Below are 20,167 nucleotides of genomic sequence, written 5' to 3' on the forward strand. Positions count from 1 at the left end.
ATTCCAACCCCTTTACCATCTTGGCCGTTCTTCTTTGAACCTTTTCTAGTGCCACTATATCTTTCTTGAGATAAGGGGATCAGAACTGAATGCAATACTCCAGATGAGGTCGCACCATGGAGCGATACAGGTGCATTATGACATTCTTAGTCTTGTTAACCATTCCTTTTTTAATAATTCCCAGCATCCTGTTTGCTTTTTTGGCCGCCGCCACAAATTGGGCGGAAGATTTCATCGTATTGTCTACGATGACACCCAGATCCTTTTCTTGGGTGCTAATCCCCAAGGTGGACCCTAGCATCCGGTAACTGTGATTCAGGTTATTCTTCCCATTGTGCATCACTTTGCATTTGTCCACATTAAATTTAATCTGCCATTTGGACGCCCAGTCTTCCAATTTCCTAAGGTCCGCCTGCAATTTTTCACAATCCGCATGCGTTTTAACAACTTTGAACAGTTTAGTGCAGGGGTGTCCAACTGCGTCCGAGGGCCGCATGCGGCCCCGTGAAGTATTTTGTGCGGCCCCGGTTGCGGGCGATGCAGTGTTTTCCTCTGCTGCCCCCAGGTGTTTAACATCTTGCCGGCTCCCTCCTCTGTTTTGCTGCAGTGTTTGCGCATTTGTGCAGCCCCCAGAAAAAAATGTTCAGCTAATGCGGCCCAGGGAAGCCAAAAGATTGGACATCCCTGGTTTAGTGCGTTCTGCAAATTTAATCACCTCACTCGTCATTACAGGAGTACATACAGTACACAGTATAGGTCAGAGACTGCTAATCCAGCACATCCTATATAATAAAACGCTAGCCGCGCATGTGCACTCCTGCCTGTGTGCTTCCGTGATCCGTAGGTCCGTGGCAGGCAGGAGAGCGGATGCGCGGTTAGGGCCCACACTGGAGCGCTGTGGCCGACCCAGGATCATGGGAGGATGCGCCACGCAAAGTGCTGCACACGTACTGGAGGGGGAGGGACATACCGGTTCTGCACATACCGGCACAAACCTCCCTCCAGCGTTGGCAGCCGCAGCACGCTAAACAGGCTGCTTCGGGCTTTCTCCTGCAGTTGAGTCCCTCTGCCGCGTCACTGATGACGTCATCAATGACGCGACAGAGGGACTCAACGGCAGAAGAAAGCCGCGAAGCAGCCTGTTTAGCATGCTGCGGCTGCCAACGCTGGAGGGAGGTTTGATATTAAAGTCAGCTTGCTGGGAGGGTCGCAGAGTCAGCGGGGGTTGGGCTGGGAGGGGAGAGAAGCGTCTGCCTCGGGTGCTTCAGGGAGTAGCAGCGTTTACAATTCGCTGCTGTTGCTGGCTTCAGGCCTTCCTCTCTGGCCGGTCCTGCCTACTTCCTGTTTTCATGAAGACAGGACCGGCCAGAGAGAAAGACCTGAAGCCAGCAGCAGCAGCAATGAATTGTGAATGCTGCTGCTGCCCAATAAGTAGTTAAATGAGGAAAGGGAGCAGAGGGGGAGAGAATGGCTTGGTTGGAAGGAGGAAGGTATGCCAGACCAAGGGAAAAGGAAGGAGGAGATGGAAAGAGGCCATATGGAACAGAGAGAGAGAGGGCGGACACTGGATGGAAAGAGAAGAGAGGGGCAAGACTGAGGGTGAACAGTAGATGGAAGGGGTAGAGAAAGGGAGACACACCGAATGGAAGTATGGAGGACAGGGGGAGCAGACGTTGGAAGGAAGTGGGGAGGAGAAAGAAAAAAGGCCACATGCAGGATTGAGGGAGGAGGATAGAGTTAGAAATAAAGATAGACAGACAGGGGGCCAGGGAAAAACACAGACAGAAAGAATGACAGCGTCCAAGGAGAGAGAGACAAATTAAAAAAAAACAAAACAAAACAGACAGACAGACATCTACTCCAGCACTCGTTAATGTAACAGGCTAAAACACTAGTAAAATAATAAACGCACACATAGAGAGGAGAGAAGCCACTAATGATACTTGTTATATAACACCTTTTGGTTTTTACAATCCCTGACGCAGCCCTTGAAAGGGCGAGACATGGTCATTTCGGACTTTTAACTAAGGGCCTCTTCTATCAAACTGCGCTAGCAGTTTGTTGCGCCGTGAATCGCGCTGAATGGCCCGCGCTGCTCCTGACACTCATAGAGTTCCTGTGAGCATCGGGAGCAGAACGGGCCATTCAACACGGCTCTTTGCGCTTTAAACTGCTAGCGCAGTTTGATAGAAGAGGCCATATGCAAGTAGCTATTATTCTATGTGGTGAATAAGTCATTGTGTTGGAATTTTGGAGTTCTGTAATCTTCTGTTTTTTTTGTTTTAGTAAGAAAACCAATCATAGACTTTACAGATACCTGTAAACAATTGAACATTGCCCACCCATGATATTTGTAGCCCCGTTACATACAAAGTAACATGGGGGTCCTTTAATTAAGGAGAGCTGACTGATTTAGCACACGCTAAATGCTATGGCACTCGTAGAATATAATGGATGCCTTAGCATTTAGTGGGTGCTAAATCAGTTAGCACGCCTTATTTTGGAAATCATGTTTATTGAGGTCAACCAAAAGTAACAAGGGCATACAAGCCTTAATAAAAGGACCCCATAATTTTTTGGGGTTTTATTTGGTTTTATATCCCCCGGAGAGCACGGAACAGGTTACAAGTTTGCATACATAACAAAATCTGGTAAAATATAATAACGATGGCATGGTGTGACACAGTTTGATGGCAGATAAGATGGCAGCTTAGCATGGCAGACATAGTAGATGGTGGTAGATAAATCTACCGTATATACTCGAATATAAACTGGGATTTTGGAGCCAATAAATTGGCCCAAAAATGGGGGTCCTGGTTTAATATTTGGGCCAGCATCCAGCTCACACCCGATCCCTCCCAGACTAATTGCAGGCCTCCACTGGGCCTCCACCACCACCCCCTCTCCCTGCCTTGTCTATCTTACCTCCTCTGCCGCTGGAATCCCTGGTGGTCCAGAGGTGTAGCGGGGTAGGAGCGCAGAAAGCTCACTCCTGCCTACTACACCTCTGGACCACCAGGGATTCCAGCGGCAGAGGAGGTACAATGGACAGGGCATAGAGGTGGGGGGGGAGACAGGGTGGAGAGCCTGGGAGGGAGGGAGGGAGGGAGGGAAGGGGCTGTGTGCAGTGACTGGCACGGAGGGGGCTGGTGCAGAGGCTGACAGGGGATTGAGGGAAGGTAGCTGGGTGCAGAGCCTGACAGGGGATGTACAGGGTGCTGGGTGCAGATCCTGGCAGAGCACTTGAATATTAAGTTGCCCAACTTATATTCGAGTCAACCATTTTTCCTCCTTTTTTGAGGAAAAATGGGGATCTCGACTTATATTCGGATCGACTTATATTCTAATATACACGGAAATCAACAATGTCTGGGTCGTTCTATGCCTATCTAGATTCAAGGCAACTTAAAATTCTAGAGTTTTACTATTTTCTTAGGAGTTACAATGGTGACATAAGGTAAACAGATTATTAAGGTATATACTGGTGAAGGATAAAGTTGAATCTATCATAGTGGGAAGAACAGTGACGACATTAGATATACAGTATAGTGGTTCCAATCGCAATCCAATTGAGTAAGGTAAAGGAAGATACAGGTTATGAGGCAAGTGATTTTGCACTTGAGTTATGCAATGTTTTACAGTTTGCCGTAAGTACTTGTGATTATTAGGTGGAAATGACAATTAAATTAATGAACTTCATGTACTGTGCACTTACGCTGGCAGCAGTGCACGAAGAGCTTGGTAAGGTTTCATAACCTTAGTATATCAGTGTCTCGCAGCTATATTTGTGTTGACGTGTGGCAGTGCCTTGTTGAGTGGCGTTCATTATTGTTGCATGTTTTTGTGTGCTGTCATGAGAATTAGAGCTTGAATTAGAGCAACCAACAACCATTAAATTTCTTGTTAAACTTGGCAAGAGTGGAAGTGGAATCAGGGACATGTTAGTCCAAGTTTATGAGGATAATGCCATGAAGAAAACGGCAGTGTAAACTAAACTAAACTGTGCAATTCTGGAGGCCGCATTATCGCAAGGATGTGCTGAGACTGGAGTCGGTGCAGAGAATGGCCACCCGGATGGTCTCGGGACTCAAGGATCTACCATACGAAGAACGGCTTGACAAATTACAGCTATACTCGCTCGAGGAGCGCAGAGAGAGGGGGGACATGATCGAGACGTTCAAGTATCTTACGGGCCGCATCGAGGCGGAGGAAGATATCTTCTTTTTCAAGGGTCCCACGACAACAAGAGGGCATCCGTGGAAAATCAGGGGCGGGAAACTACGAGGTGACACCAGGAAATTCTTTTTCACTGAAAGAGTGGTTGATCGCTGGAATAGTCTTCCACTACAGGTGATTGAGGCCAGCAGCGTGCCTGATTTTAAGGCCAAATGGGATCGGCACATGGGATCTATTCACAGGGCAAAGGTAGGGGAGAGACATTAAGGTGGGCAGACTGGATGGGCCGTGGGCCCTTATCTGCCGTCTATTTCTATGTTTCTATGTTTCTATGAACCTTAAGCTTATATACCGCATCTTCTCTATAAGGATAGAGCTCGACACGGTTTACAAGGATTAGCGGTTATATAGAGAGCAAATGGATGAAATGTTTTTCTGAGAGGAGAGAAAGCGACACTGATGAAGAGAGGTCAGGATGGCCAGTAATGAGCAGAACTGATGAAAACATCTAATCTAATCTAAGGCTTGGCTTTATATACCGGGACATCATTCCAAGAAAGCTCAGCTTGGTTTACAATAGTTAACTTAACAAATAAAACCCATAAAGAATAAAACTAAGTTTTGGAAGATTAATTTCCAAAGTGTTTAGCAAGTAAAATGGTTTTTAAAGATTTACGAAAAAGTTGAAATGAACCAGAACTCCTTAAAAGGAGTGGAAGATCATTCCAAAGTTGAGAAAACTTAAAAATCTTGACTCCTTTAATCCCTTTCCTGGAAGGAAGAGATAATTTAAATTGTTGATGACCTCTTGCAAAGGAGAATCTGTTAACGTTCCAAGATAAAGGAAGGAGAGGAGTAAAGATACCATCCAGGATTTTAAAAACAACACAAGCATATTTGAATTGAACTCTACAATAAACCGGGAGCCAATGGAGACTCTGGAGCAACGGAGTCACGTGATCAAATTTAAGTTTCCCAAAGATCAATTTCACAGCAGTATTTTGAATCAGTTGCAATCTATATTGAATTGTGTGTCAAAATCATTGGCTGGCTGTAAGAAGTTTAGCAGACCAACTAAACATCGATAGAGAAACAGGGAAATCTTAACTGAAAATCTTGGCATGAGAAAGGTGTTTGCAAAAATGGTCCCTAAAGAGCTCACCGATGAACAAAAGCTAAGGAGAGTCAAAGTTTGCCAAGTCCATCTGAAGCGGCAAGATGATGTTTTGGGCCATGTTATCACTGGTGATGAAACATGGATGCACCAATACGACCTTGAAACAAAGCATCTTAGTGCACAGTGGAAGTCAGCCAATTCTCCAGTACCACAAAAGTTCTGTCAGTCCAATCAAGAGTCATAATAATGTTGCTAACTGACTGCAGCCAATCACAGAACAGCGCAGGACCAGGCAGGAAGCGCAAATGTTGCGCTCCTGCATTGTTCACTGCTCTGCAATTGAAAGGCAGCCGTCCAGCAGGAGACCACGCTGGACCACTGCCTGTTAAAAAAAGGTACGGGGGGGGGGGGTTCGGACTGCTTCTTCGGGCTGTGGGCTGCTCAGGCTTCCCAGCACAAGGTGCATCAGACCACCAGATGCACCTACATGTAGAGAGGAGGAAAAACCAAGAAAAAAAATTCTGAACCAAATTTTTTTTCTTGTTTTTTCCTCATTTACAGGTGGGTGCGTCTTATGGTCAGGTGCGTCTTATAGAGTGAAAAATACGGTACAGGTATTACACAATTAGCTATTAGCATCAAGCCAATTTCACAAGGCTGCCTGAATTGTTGAATATTGGCCTGGCTACATTTAAGGTTTGATTTGATTGATTAACATTTTATATTCTGCCTTTACAGACAAATATAAAGGAGTGGGACATCCAGGTTGAAATGTCAGCAAAGCTGGATATTTGGGACTGGTATCCTGAGGAAACCTCTGGTATAAAGTGGTAGCTGTGGTACTTGTCAGTATAAAGATGGTACTGAAAGCTGTGGGAAGAGATGCATGCCAGTATCCAGTTACTTATCTCCAGATTCTATAAAGTTTGCCCAAATTAATTAGTTAATAAGCCAATTTTCACCAGTTATTGGTTTAAATTGGCACAAATAATAATCCAAAGTCTTGTCATTATTAAATTAGATTTCTGTAATGCTCTATTTCTGGGTATAACAAAGTCAAAGATACATGCTTTACATGTGGCACAAAGCACAGCTGCAAGGATGATTACAGGGATGCTTTCAACATGGGGGGGGAAGCCTCTCCTTAAGACATGGAAGAAACCTCTGTTTGCCCTGGATCAGTAGCATGGAATGTTGCTACTCTTTGGAGTTCCGGAATCTTGCTATTCTTTGAGATGTTGGAATGTTGCTACTCTTTGGGTTTTGGCCAGGTACTAGGGACCTGGATTGACCACCGTGAAAACGGGTTACTGGGTTGATGGACCATTGGGCTGACCCAGTACGGCTATTCTTATGTTCTTATCAAGTGTTATACTCGTCTGCACCGGTATGTTTCTTAAATCTTTGGGAAATATACCAATCAACTCGTAAATTGAAATCTGAGGGTATGATGTGGCTGATTAATGTCAAGGAAAATAGAATCCATTATGTAACAATGAAGAATTCCATGTTTTCTGTAGTTGGTGTAAAACTTTGGAACTCACTTCCTGGGGTTTTGAGTTTGTGTGAAAATTGTATGTGGTTTAAGAAATGGCTAAAACCACAATTATTTGTAGATGCTTTCATGTGATGTTCATAGAGAAGTCATTGTCATATCTGAGGTTTGTTTGTTTGTTTATTTCTCCCCCATCCTTATCCAATGCGAGTTACATATGAACATACAAAAATAAGACATTAACATTTGTCATACAAATCAATACAAAAACACACTAACAAATTACATACTTACATATAAAATCAAAATGCATATGACATACATGTCATAGAAACATAGAACATGACGGCAGAAAAGGGCCACGTCCCATCTAGTCTGCCCACACTAATGGCCCACCCCCTAAATACTTCCATGAAGAGATCCCACATGCCAATCCCATCTTTTCTTAAAATCTGGCACGCTGCTGGCCTCAATTACCTGTTGTGGAAGATTATTCCAGCGATCAACCACCTTTTCGGTGAAGAAATATTTTCTCGTGTCGCCATGAAATTTCCCGCCCCTGATTTTCAACGGATGCCCTCTTGTTGCCGTGGGTCCTTTAAGGAAAAAGAGATCCTCTTCCACCTCGATACGGCCCGTGACATATTTGAACGTCTCGATCATGTCTCCCCTCTCTCTGCGTTCCTCGAGTGAGTACAGCTGCAACTTACCCAGCCGTTCCTCATACGGGAGATCCTTGAGTTCTGAGACCATCCTGGTGGCCATTCGCTGAACCGACTCAACTCTCCGCACATCTTTTTGATAATGCGGCCTCCAGAATTGTACACAATATTCCAGATGGGGTCTCACCATGGATCTGTACAACGGCATTATGACCTCGGGCTTACGGCTGACGAAACTTCTACGGATACAGCCCATGATTTGTCTAGCCCTGGATGAAGCTTTCTCCACTTGATTGGCAGTCACCGTCATGTCGAATCAATGATGAATATAATTTAAGGCAAAAACTAGGAAAACCCTAACATACATCAAAATATAAAATTACATAAGGCATACAAGATGCCTCAATGGCAGACATCATTAAGTTATGTCCTTTAGGGTTGAGAAACGCTTATGTGAAGAGTAGTATGTTAATGCAGAGAATGGTCAAGTTTCTGGAATCCTGTGAATTACAGGACTGGAGGCAACACGGATTCACTAAAGCAGTGGACGGCAAACCGCGGCTCACAAGCCACATGCGGCTCTTTAGCCACTTGAGTGCGGCTCTGCCAGTAGCCAAAATTTTCCTGCACAGATGGGCCCCGACACAGCAGCTGTTCTCACAAGCTGCCGGCGGCTGCCTCGAAGTTTTCCCTCTGCAACTTCCCGTTTCTGACAGGGCAGATCGCCGCAGAGGGAAAGCTTCGGGGCAGCCGCCGATAGTTTATGAGAACGGCTCCATCAAAGCCAGATTAAAGGATAGGGCCCAAAATGGTCAGGGGGGCCCGCCAGTGCGGTGCTTTAGGGCTGTTTGGGCATCTCCCTCACCTTTGCTGAATTCGGCAGCAGAATCATTGCCCGGCCCCCCTAGCGTCATCGTCTCAGGCCCTTCCCAAGCATCATTTCCCCCCCCCCAGCATCATCATCCCGGGCCCTCCCCGTCGACCCTCCCACCCTGAGACGACTGACAAACCTCCCTCCAGCACTCGTCGGCAGCCGCAGCACTCTAAACAGGCTGCTTCACAGTTCGCGGCCTTCTGCTGGTGATTCCCTCTGCCGCGTCACTGATGACAACATCAGTGACGTGGCAAAGGGAATCACTTGCAGAAGGCCGCGAACTGCAAAGCAACCTGTTTAGAGTGCTGCGGCTGCCGACGAGTGCTGGAGGGAAGTTTGTCGGTCGTCTTGGGGTGGGTCGTCGGGGTTCGCATGGGAAGGAGAGCTAAATATTCCTTTTCAGAGGGGCCCGGCTACAGGAAGAGAAGCGGTCTGCCCTGGGTGCTCCAAGGCCTGGCATCTTTAACTTCTTCGGGTAGCAACAACGTTTACAATTAGCTGCTGTTGCCGGCTTCGGGCCTTCCTCTCTGCTGAGTCTTGCCTACCTCCTGTTTCCATGAAGGCAGGACCCAACAGAGAAGAAGGCCCAAAGCCAGCAACAGCAGCAAATTGTGAATGCTGCTGCTGCCTGAAGAAGTTCATGACGCCAGACCTTGGAGCACCCACTTAGGGGCTGCACTGCCGACCGGGGACGGGGTGACAGAAGGAGGAAAGGGAGCAGAGGGGTAGAGAATTGCTACACCCAACTGGAGGGAAAGGAAGGAATGAAAGGAGATGCCAGGGCTTGGAGGGAAGAAGAGATGCCAGGTCATGCAGGGAAGAGAGTGAGGGAGGAAGAGATGCCAAGTCATGGACGGAAGAGAGAGAGGGAGATATGCCAAGACATGGAGAGAAGGAGGAAGGTATGCCAGACCTAGGGAAAAGGAAGGAGGAGAAGTCAGAGCATGAATGGGGAGGAAGAGATGAAAGGAAAGGAGAGACATGCCAGGGAATATGGGAAGGGAAGTAGACAGATGCCAGACCATGGGGTGGGAAGGAAAGGAGAAGAGAGAGATGCCAGAGCAAAGGGGAGGAGGTGGTGACAGAGAAAAATGGAGAAGTGGCAGAGCTGAAATGAATCATGTAAAAAGGGAGAGGAGGGGAAGAGCATAGAAAGAAGGAAGATGCCATATGGAATGGGGAGAGGGCGGACAGTGGATGGCAAGGGCAGAGAGAGAGGGCAGACATGGAAGGGGCTGATGCTGCATGGAAGACAGAGAGAGGACAGATGCTGTTTAGAAAGAAGTAAGTGAAGACGAGATGATTAAAACAGAAACGACAGGGTCGAAATCAGCATAAACGATCCAAGATGGCGACACGTACAGGTGTCTGGTGAGACGCTGAGGGAATTTCCGCTTCTCACTTCTACAGCGATTAGATTTTTCGTTGGTCGCGATGCCGAAGAGACGGGGTAAGAGCGCCGCTGCAGCCTCGCGGCGTCTTGAACACCCCCCTCTCGCCTCGATTGAACATTTTCTCCAGCATCTTCAGAGGGAGTCAGTGGCGTCGGGGAGTCGCCCGTTGGACTCTGCGACGTGGAGTGACGCCGGACCGGAAGTCCTGGGGCTGGATACCACGCTGAGCCCTGACCAGAGGAATCCACCTCCCCCACCGCTGAGGGCAAGTTCCCCACGTGAAAGGAGTGGGCTAGAAGCTGCAGCACTCTCTGACCGTGAGGCTGTAACACCGGGGAGCCAGCAAGGGGAAGTCTCTATGGCTTTGTTAAGCCCAGAGATAGTTCCAGCGGATAGAGCAGAAGGAGGAGAAAATCCAGACCAACAGACAGAAGGCAGTCAAGGTGAGCCATTTTCAACTTTACATGAGACTTTCTTTAAACATGAAAAACCAGCTAAAGTGACTCTTGACTCAATTTGGGACTTAGTTTCCAAACTGGGAGACTCACTAACTAAACAAATTAAAGAAGGCGAAAAGAATATAAAAATTCAAAAACAGACAATAGAGGAAAATAAACAGGAAATTTCAAATATTAAAGAAAAAGTGGGAGAAATTGAAAATGAAGTGAAAATGATTAAACAAGTTCAATCTACAATAATAAAAGATAATCAAATTATTAGAAGAAAATTGGAGACTATGGAAAATAACTATCGGACTAATAACCTACGATTGCTGAATTTTCCTAAAATTCTATCTATAAACCCGAGAGAGATGATATAAAGGTATTTTATGGAGATACTTAATATTCCTGAGGAATCATTGCCTCCTCTCACTCGAGTATATTATTTGCCTATTAAAGAAGGGGATCAACACTCGGAGGATAAGAAACAGGAAATACAAGACCTTCAACAAGATTTGACAGCAATCCTGGAAACATTAGATAAAGATTTGGCTAAACCAGCAACTCTTTTGCTATCTGTGGCGTTGTTGCCGGACAAGGATTGGATACTAAAGATGTTTTTTAGGAACAAGAATAAAGAGTTTTTGGGTTTGAAAATTCAAATGTTTCCAGACGTTAGTAGAGAAACTCAGAACCGCAGGCGTCAGTTTCTTATGATGAAAGCAGGAGTTACACAGCTGGGTGGTATTTTATTTTTACGTTTCCCATGTAAATGCATAATAAGGTATCGAGATAATAAATATGTGTTTTTTGAACCATCTCAACTTACAGCTTTCCTGACACTGAAATGTCTGGAAAAAGAAGGAACAACAACAACTACAATAACAACAATGCAATAGTAATAACAAATTGGATTTGATAATAGAATAATTCCTCAGCCAGGCACACGATACTGTTTCTTTTGTATAGAATTAATAAATTGATTTCCTTAAGTTCACTCATATAAATCTTGGATCACATTATAGAGTACTTGAGATTGTTTGATTAGAATTTTTCAATATTATGTAAACGATTTCTTATTATTTTGTGTTTGATCTGACAATCTTTCTGTACAAAATGTTTTGATTTTGTTAAATATCTTAAAATGATAAATAAAGAATTAAAAAAAAAAAACCAGAAACGACAAAAGGTAGTAAAAGATTTTTTTGTCAATAAATAAAATTATTATTATAATGATATCTGGTTTTATTTAATGTTAGTAGTTTAAACTGACTCCTAAAAACATGATTCTTGAAAAGAAATTTGGTTCTCAAAAGAAATCTTAATCGTTGTACTGCTGATAAAAACATAAGAATTGCTGCCGCTGGGTCAGACCGGTGGTCCATCGTGCCCAGCAGTCCGCTCACGCGGCGGCCCCCAGGTCAAAGACCAGTGCTCTAAATGAGTCCAGCCTTACCTGCGTACGTTCCAGTTCAGCAGGAACTTGTCCAACTTTGTCTTGAATCCCTGGAGGGTGTTTCCCCCTATAACAGACTCCGGAAGAGCGTTCCAGTTTTTCACCACTCTCTGGGTGAAGAAGAACTTCCTTACGTTCATAAGAGAAGCAGAGTTGGTTTCAAACTATTCTCAATGAATGCAGGAAATGGACGACATCGGGGCTAGCGTGAGTCTAAGTACGGTCCCACTTTCCCAGCAGATATCACGCTTGCATTTTTCCATTCCGAACAGCAGTTATACGGCTTTTTTTCCATTTATGTCTATAACACTTGCAGGTACCACTTAAAACATCTAAAGATAGCCTGCATTGTAGGCGATATCAATTCTTACGAAGCTACACGAGGAGCATTTTTGTGCTCAGAGCTGCATGCTTTGAATAAAAATGAAGAGTCTCATAAGCACTTGGACTGGAGCTGAAGCCAACGGTATCTAATCTAATCTAATGCTTAGTTTTGTATACCGAGACTTCAGTCCAGGAGGGTTTGCAACGATTAAGTTAGGCCAGTAAAGGCATATAGAGAGTTATCAGAAAGATTAGTCTCCAAAATGTTTAGTGAACAGAGCTTCCAAAATGTTTAGTGAACAGAGCTTACACAGACGTGAAAATCCAGGACTGCCTGGCAATGCCAAGCAACAATATGTTGCATAAAAAATTAATTCTAGTCATAGAAGCAGATGTTGTACGCAACTGCCTTGCTGAGGGAGCAGAGGGGTTACACAGAGAGATTAAATTCACTGCACTGCAAAGCAGAATACATTTGCATTACAAAAATAAACCAAACAATGTCTACAGGGTAGCCGTGGCATAACGAGGGTGAGAGGCACCGGCGGCGGTGATGCTCCTCCCTCCCTCGCCCTCTTCTCCACCTCCCCGCCTGCACATGCTCCTTCCCTGCCCCCTCCTCACGCTGCTTCCCTTCCCCCCGTACCAGCGCCGACTCTTCCTGTGACGTCACTTCCAAGGTCCAGGAAGTGATGTCAGAGGAAAAGCTGACGCTGGTGCGACAGCAGGTTGGGGGTTGCTGCTTACGCCAGGAACGTTACAGAAGTACGGGGGAAGGGAAACGGTGCGCACGCGCGGCAGTGGAGGGGAGAGGAAGGAGAGGAGATGGCACCCCCTTACTGCGTCACTACAGGGTAGTGTGTCGGCACGTCTATCCTAAATTTTTAAAATTCGTTAAACATTCAAGGCCTGTTATTCAAAATGTTTTAACGAGGCAGGAAAGGCTCCTGTATGGTTAAATCGTGCTCGATCCCTCTGCCGTCAGGATTCAGCGGCAGTTAACCAGGCAATGCCATTACTCTGCTCAGTTAATGCTGGAGCAGTCTGTGGGCAAAGTCAGGGAAGATCCAGCAGTTATCTAATCTAATCTTTGGTTTATAGACCGGGTCATCTCGCAGTAGAACTCGACTCAGTTCACATAGCAGAAAACATAGGAGAAGGAAGAACTAATTAAAGACTAAAGTACATAAGAAAAGCATAAGAAAAATAACTAAGCCATTTAAAAATTGCGAGAACAACAAAGTTTTGAGGAATTTACGAAATAATTGCAGCCGGCCTAAAAGCCTAATGGAGTCAGGGAGTTCATTCCAGATCTCTACAAAAGATCGACGGAGCTTCCCAGCAGATTTAATTCCCTTAAAGGAAGGGAAGGCTAACTTATATCTTGGTGTGTTTCTCAAATGGCAAAGTCTAAGGGTATTCCAACGTAAGGGGACAAAAGGATCAAATATTCCATAGAGAAGCTTGAAGATTGTGCATGCGCATTTCTTTTTTTTCTTTTTTATTTATAATTATACAGTCTTATTTTACAAGAATTAATTCTTGTTACATTGAATACAGGGAAGAAAATTTTAACACAATAATACTTTTACAACAATCATCATAGTGATAAACCCCTTCTTAGACCACAATAAACAGGGGGTGACCAAAACTAAAATTAGAGAGAAATTTAGAGGAATAGTACAAAGAAGAAAGGCATAATGTATCTAGCGCCCATTACTATTATTATCCCTTAATCCTTAATGATCTGCTTAACATCTAGAAATTCCTTCAGATGGTTAGGAGAGAAAAAAACATATTTAACACCTAAGTACCTAACCAGGCATTTGCAGGGATACACCAATAAAAATGTTGCTCCAATATTTATAGTCTGTTGTCGCATTGCAAGAAATTCTTTCCTCCGTTCTTGTGTAGTCTTAGCTACGTCAGGATATATCCATATTTTCCGTCCCCCAAATAATTTTTGGGAATTTTTGAAAAACAATTTCATAATCATATTCACATCCTGTTCAAAGACAAATGATACTAGTAATGTTGCTCTGTCCATTTCAGATGTTATCGTTTGTTCCAGTAAAGCCGCCACATTTGCAAAATCTATCACATTTGTCTCTCCTTCTCTTACTTTCCCAATCTCATTTCCATTTACCTTTCCATTTCCGTCAGGCATCTTTTTATTTGGTAGGTAATAAATTTTGTTAATTGGAGGAATACAGTTTGAAGAAATTTCCAAATTCTCAATGAAGTATCTTTTCAACAAATCAATAGGTAACATTCCTGAAGTTTGAGGAAAATTTAGAAAGCGGAGGTTCAAACGCCTATTAAAATTTTCAAATTGTTCTAGTTTCTTATGAATGGTGGAGCTATCTTTAATTGAAGCCAATTTGAATTGTTGCAATTGTTGTATATCCACCTGCATTTGCTTGGCTTGGCCTGTATACTCTAACTTCATAGATTCAACTGACCCAGTCAATAATTCCAATTTTTCATTTAATTTTGTTACCTCTTCAGTTGATTTTTCAATTTTCCCTTCCATCCTCTGCAGCAATTGCCAGATGCTATTCATGGAGACCTCCGTCTGGGAGAGAGAAAGATCCCCTCTCTCTGCTGTTGTTTCTATCTGCCGTTCCGCCGACAACGCTGTGCCCTCGCCGGGAGACCCCACGCTTTCACTTCCGGAAGCGTGTGTCTCTCGCCACAGCGTTTCGGCTGTTGCCGGACACGGAGGCGTCATGGGAGCCGAAGGAGACAGCGATGTCTCAGTGCCCGAAAGGGCCAGTGACTCCCTCCCGTCACCGCCCAACGCCGAGCTCTCCACTCCAGCTTGTGTGGGCGCCGGCAGTGGCGTACCTAGGGTATGTGGCACCCGGGGCCCATCATTTTTTTGACACCCCCCCATGTAAAAAAATATTTTTTTGTAATGACCATGAAACGGAATAAATGGTCAGAATAGAAACAGGCAGTGAAAATTTTCTTATATTCCAAACATAACATAACATAAATTATGTCTGAATTGTCATGACATCAGAAGTACATATGGAGTAGTTGCAGGTGATGCTTGGGACAGTTCTGATTGTGTTAGTTCGGTTTTATGTGTTTTTTGAATAGAAGGGTTTTTATTTCTTTTTTGATGGTTTTGTAGTCTGTGGTCGAGGTCAATAGGTTGTAGAGTTGGGGGTCGAGTGTTGCAGCTCGATTGGCTAGGAGGTTGTCGAACAGTTTTTTTCTTTTGACGTTTTTGGTTGGAGGGTGTGTGAATGGTGCGCGAGTTCTCCTATGTCTAGTTGAGGTGGATTGAATTATTTAGCTGAAGAAATTAGTTACCCCCTCATCCCACACACATTAATTCTCTTCCATTTTTGTTCCCATTATAAAAAACACTGATAAGTTCCCAGAAAAAAAATACATTAAAATAAGAAGTGAAAACAAAGGCCCCTACAGATGAGAACATAACATAAGAATAGCCTAACTGGGTCAGACCAATGGTCCATCATGCCCAGTAGCCCATTCTCATGGTAGCCAATCCAGGACACTAATACCTGGTCAAAACCCAAAGAGTAGCAACATTCCATGCTACCGATCCAGGGCAAGCAGACACTTCCCCCATGTCTTAATAACAGATTATGGACTTTTCCTCCAGGAATTTGTCCAAATCTTTCTTAAAACCAGCTACACTATCTGCTTTAACCATAACTTCTGGCCACTTCATTTTTAAGTTTAGATCTTTCCTTTCAAACAGAGACCTTGCTAGATGTCAAATACAGCACAAGGTAACTTCACATGGACTTAGCTGTGCAGGAAATGTGAATCTCCTCATACACCCATCATATAGTGCAAAAATGTGCAAAGGTCTGTTTTTTTCTTTCGATCACTACATAGCCTAATTCCACACAAGCAGCACTGTTACAAACATATTCTGTAGGTCAATGCTAAGGATAACAAAGTTTCCTTCCTTGGACCAGAAGGAGATACTGATAAACCACTGGAAGAGATCCCAAAACAACACCCAAAGACCCACTCAGTGTGTGAACCAGTTGAGTGGAGTGGACTAACTGGGGGGTGGAAATGGGCCCGGAGTTTGCACAGCAGAATTTCCCAGACCACCTCTTCCTCTCAACACATTGACACGCTGCCACCACCACCACTAGGAACACCTCACTGGGTAGGCCAGCTATGCTATAAACTTTATAAAACACATTATTATATTTTCTTATAAAGCACATATTTTAACTGAACTCTCTGACATCCTCAGCCTTTCCATTCACAAAAATAGAAGGAAGAAAAGTTCCCATTTCCTGCTGTCTGATGTCCCCGGCCTATACAATATTTTTTTTCTGCAGACCCTTCAAAATTCTGACCAAATCCTCGTTTCACTTGCATTATAAAGTACTGAGGATGCCATCTCTCCCCAATCCCAGGTCCTAAAGTCTAAGACAGTAGCGCAAACTAATGCTGCCAGATTCAGGAAAAAAAATTTTGATTCGATTCAGCCTATTGAATTGGTTTTCCAATTCGATTTTCCTGCCCAGTTGAGTGATTTTTTTCAAAACTCCTGGTGGGTTTTATAGCTTTTTCACCCCCTTTGGCTTCTCCTAATCACACTGGCGCTGTGGTGTAAATAAAATAAAGAAACAAAAAGGACTTTTCCTCTCTCTGTTAAATCCTAGCTCACGTTTGCAGTCCAACACCAGCTCTGGCAGGATACACATTTCAAATCTGACATATTATAATCACAAAACAGAAAATAGAATTAATTTTTCTACCTTTTGTTGTCTGGTTATATTTCAAATCTTGTTGGTCCAAGGCTCTGGTTTTCTTCTGATAACTTGGGGTCTCCTTCTTTCTTCTTTCTGCATGCTAACCATCCATCTGCCAACTCTGTCCTCCCTTTCCATTTCCCTTCCCTCCCCAGGAAGTCTGGTATCTTTCCTTTTTTTCATCTCCCTCCACAGATCCACCTTTTCTTAACTACCCTTTCATCCGGCATCTCTCCCTCCTTCCCCACCACCCGAGTCCACCATCTCTCCCTTTCTTTTCCCAATTACCCTCCTATCCAGTATCTCTGTGCCTCCTCCACACCATCCCTTGTGTCCAATTTCTCTCCCTTTCTGTTCCTTCCCTCCCTAAATCCCATAGTCCATCATCTCTCTCCCTCTCCTCTATTTTCAGACCCATTATTTCTTCCTCCCCCCAAAGTTTGGCATATGCACGTCTCTTTGAACACCCCCTTCCCTCCGTGTACTTCTAAACCAGGGTCCCCCCAAAGGCCTGTCCCCCCTTAAAGGTCTGCCTGTCCCCTCTTGAAGGCCTGCACCCCCCTTGAAGGCCTGTACCACCTCCTTGAAGGCCTGTCCCCCCCCCTTGTAGGCCTGTCCCCCCCTTGAAGGCCTGCCTGCCTGTCCCCCCCTTGAAGGCCTGTCCCCCCCTTGAAGGTCTGCACCCCCCCGAAGGCCTGCACCCCCTGAAGGCCTGTCCCCCCCCCTTGTAGGCCTGTCCCCCCCTTGTAGGCCTGCCTTCCTGTCCCCCCCTTGAAGGCCTGTCCCCCCCCTTGAAGGTCTGCACCCCCCCCGAAGGCCTGCACCCCCCTGAAGGCCTGTCCCCCCTTGAAAGTCTGCATCCCCCCCGAAGGCCTGAACCCCCCCGAAGGCCTGAGCCCCCCGAAGGCCTTCACCCCCCTTGAAGACCTGTCCCACCGCCTTGTAGGCCTGTCCCCCCCTTGTAGGCCTGTCCCCCCTTGAAGGCCTGTCCCCCCCCTTGAAGGCCGGCACCCCCCCCGAAGGCCAGCACCCCCCCCGAAGGCCAGCACCCCCCCAAGGCCTGTTCCCCCCTTGAATGCCTGTCCCACCCCCTTGTAGGCTTGTCCCACCCCCTTGTAGACCTGTCCCCCCCTTGAAGGCCTGCCTGCCCCCCCTTGAAGGCCTGTCCCTCCCCCTTGAAGGTCTGCACACCCCCCCAAAGGCCTGTCCCCCCCCTTGAAGGCCTGCCTGCCCCCCCTTGAAGGCCTGTACCCCCTTGAAGGTCTGCACCCCCCTGAAGGCCTGAACCCCCCTGAAGGCCTGAACCCCCCCGAAGGCCTGTCCCACCCCCTTGTAGGCCTGACCCCCCTTGTAGGCCTGTCCCCCCCTTGAAGGCCTGCACCCCCCAAGGCCTGTTCCCCCCTTGAAGGCCTGTCCCACCCCTTTGTAGGCTTGTCCCACCCCCTTGTAGGCCTGTCCCCCCCTTGAAGGCCTGCCTGCCCCCCCTTGAAGGCCTGTCCCTCCCCCTTGAAGGTCTGCACACACCCCCAAAGGCCTGTCCCCCCTTGAAGGCCTGCCTGCCCCCCCCTTGAAGGCCTGTCCCCCCTTGAAGGCCTTCCTGCCTGTCTGTCACCTCCCTCCTCCTTGAAAGCCTGCCTGCCTGCCCGCCCGCCCCACCCCGAAGGACTACTCGCCCCTGGCCTCCCCGCACCACTATGAAGCAGCACTACCTATGCTCCCGGCCTTGCCGTTCAGTCCCCCCCCCACCCCCGAAGGACCGCTCGCCCCACTGACCTTCCTGCACCACCTATGAAGCAGCCGCAGCAGGATCCCGACGTCAGCGATCTCTGCGCTGCTTAGGCGCTGCTTCCTGCGCCGCTTTCCCGCCCCTCCTCTGACATCAGAGGAGGGGCGGGACCGCGGCGCAGGAAGCAGCGCCCAAGCAGCTCAGGTATCGCTGAAGTCGCGATCCTGCTGCGGGCTGCTTCATAGGTGGTGCAGGAAGGTCAGTGGGGCGAGCGGTCCTTCGGGGGTGGGGGGGAATGAACGGCAAGGCCGGGAACACCCCCTCATGGCTGGCACCCGGGGCGGACCGCCCCTCCCGCCCCCCCTTAGTACGCCACTGGGCGCCGGAGAAGGCGCGAAGAAACGATCCATCATCTGTTGAATCGGGGTGGACGTCAGGGCCGACGAGGCAGAGACCCTAAACACCCCTTTCCTCTTAGAAGGCATCAATATCAGGTATAATGAAAATACAGGCTAGGAGCTTGTTATCAGCGTCTCTCGCAGCTTCATGCATGCGCATTTCAACTGGATCCTAAAGCGAACTGGGAGCCAGTGAAGCATTATCAAGCAAAGGGGAACTATGATCATACTTTCGTTTCCCAAAATGAGCTTAGCTGCAGTTATGCGGGAAGCAGCCATATTCAGTGCTGCCGTCTGCAAAGATAAGAGAGCAGATGGGACTGTAAGAGAAAAATGACGGCAGATAAAGGCCAAATGGCCCATCTGCAGCATTCACTTTCTCCTCCTCTCCCTATTGGCTAAGGCTCTTAACATTTGCATCTCCTCTTCCTATAGGCTAAAGCTCTTTACAGCTGCATTGTGATGTCATAGAACATTATAAAACATTGTAACATGATGGCAGATAAAGGCCAAATGGCCCATCCAGTCTGCCCATCCGCAGTAACCATTATCTCTTTCTCTCTCCGAGAAATCCCATGTGCCTATCCCAAGCTTTCTTGAATTCAGACACAGACTTTGTCTCAACTACCTCTTCCTGGAGACTGTTCCATGCATCTCCCATCCTTTCCGTAAAAAGGTACTTCCTCTGATTACTCCGGAGCCTATCACCTCTTAACTTCATCTTATGCCCTCTCATTGCAGAGTTTACTTTCAAATGAAAGAGACTTGGCTCATGTAGGTATTTAAACGACTCTATCATATCTCCCCTCTCCCCTCTTATCTTTGCTTACTCAGGGCCTGATTTTATAAATGGCATCTAACTCCTAGGTGCCGTTCGGTGCAATTGTCGATTAACCACGAGGTGCTGTTTATAGAAGCGTGTCTAGTGGCGCATAAGCATTCTTAGGTGACGGTAGGCGTAAAGATCTGGATTCTCAAAACAGCGCCGCTCGGAAGGCCCTATTCAGCCGAACAGTCCGAACCATGGCGCCTAAGTTAAGTGTTCGTATTGACCAAAAACGGTGCGGTAATTGATCTTACCGTTAAAAAAAACCCAATTAAGAAAAAAATGTAGGTCCCTACAAAAAGGCGCCTGAATCGCATGTAAGCAGACGCTTACCAGCGCCAAACATCAAAAGAGGTGGGGTTGATGTTCAGAGCCTCTAAGAGTGTGATTCTGCGTTGAAAATAGGCACTGGAAATGTAGGCCTTTAAAATCTTGGCCTACCTTTGTGGCGCCTATCTTCGAAGCAGACCGCGATTCTCAAAATGGCGCCGTAGTTTTGAGTGACGTGCGACCGGCAGGGGCAAT

The sequence above is a fragment of the Geotrypetes seraphini genome, chromosome 1 (assembly GCF_902459505.1).
Source record: "Geotrypetes seraphini chromosome 1, aGeoSer1.1, whole genome shotgun sequence".
Lineage (NCBI taxonomy): Eukaryota > Metazoa > Chordata > Amphibia > Gymnophiona > Dermophiidae > Geotrypetes > Geotrypetes seraphini.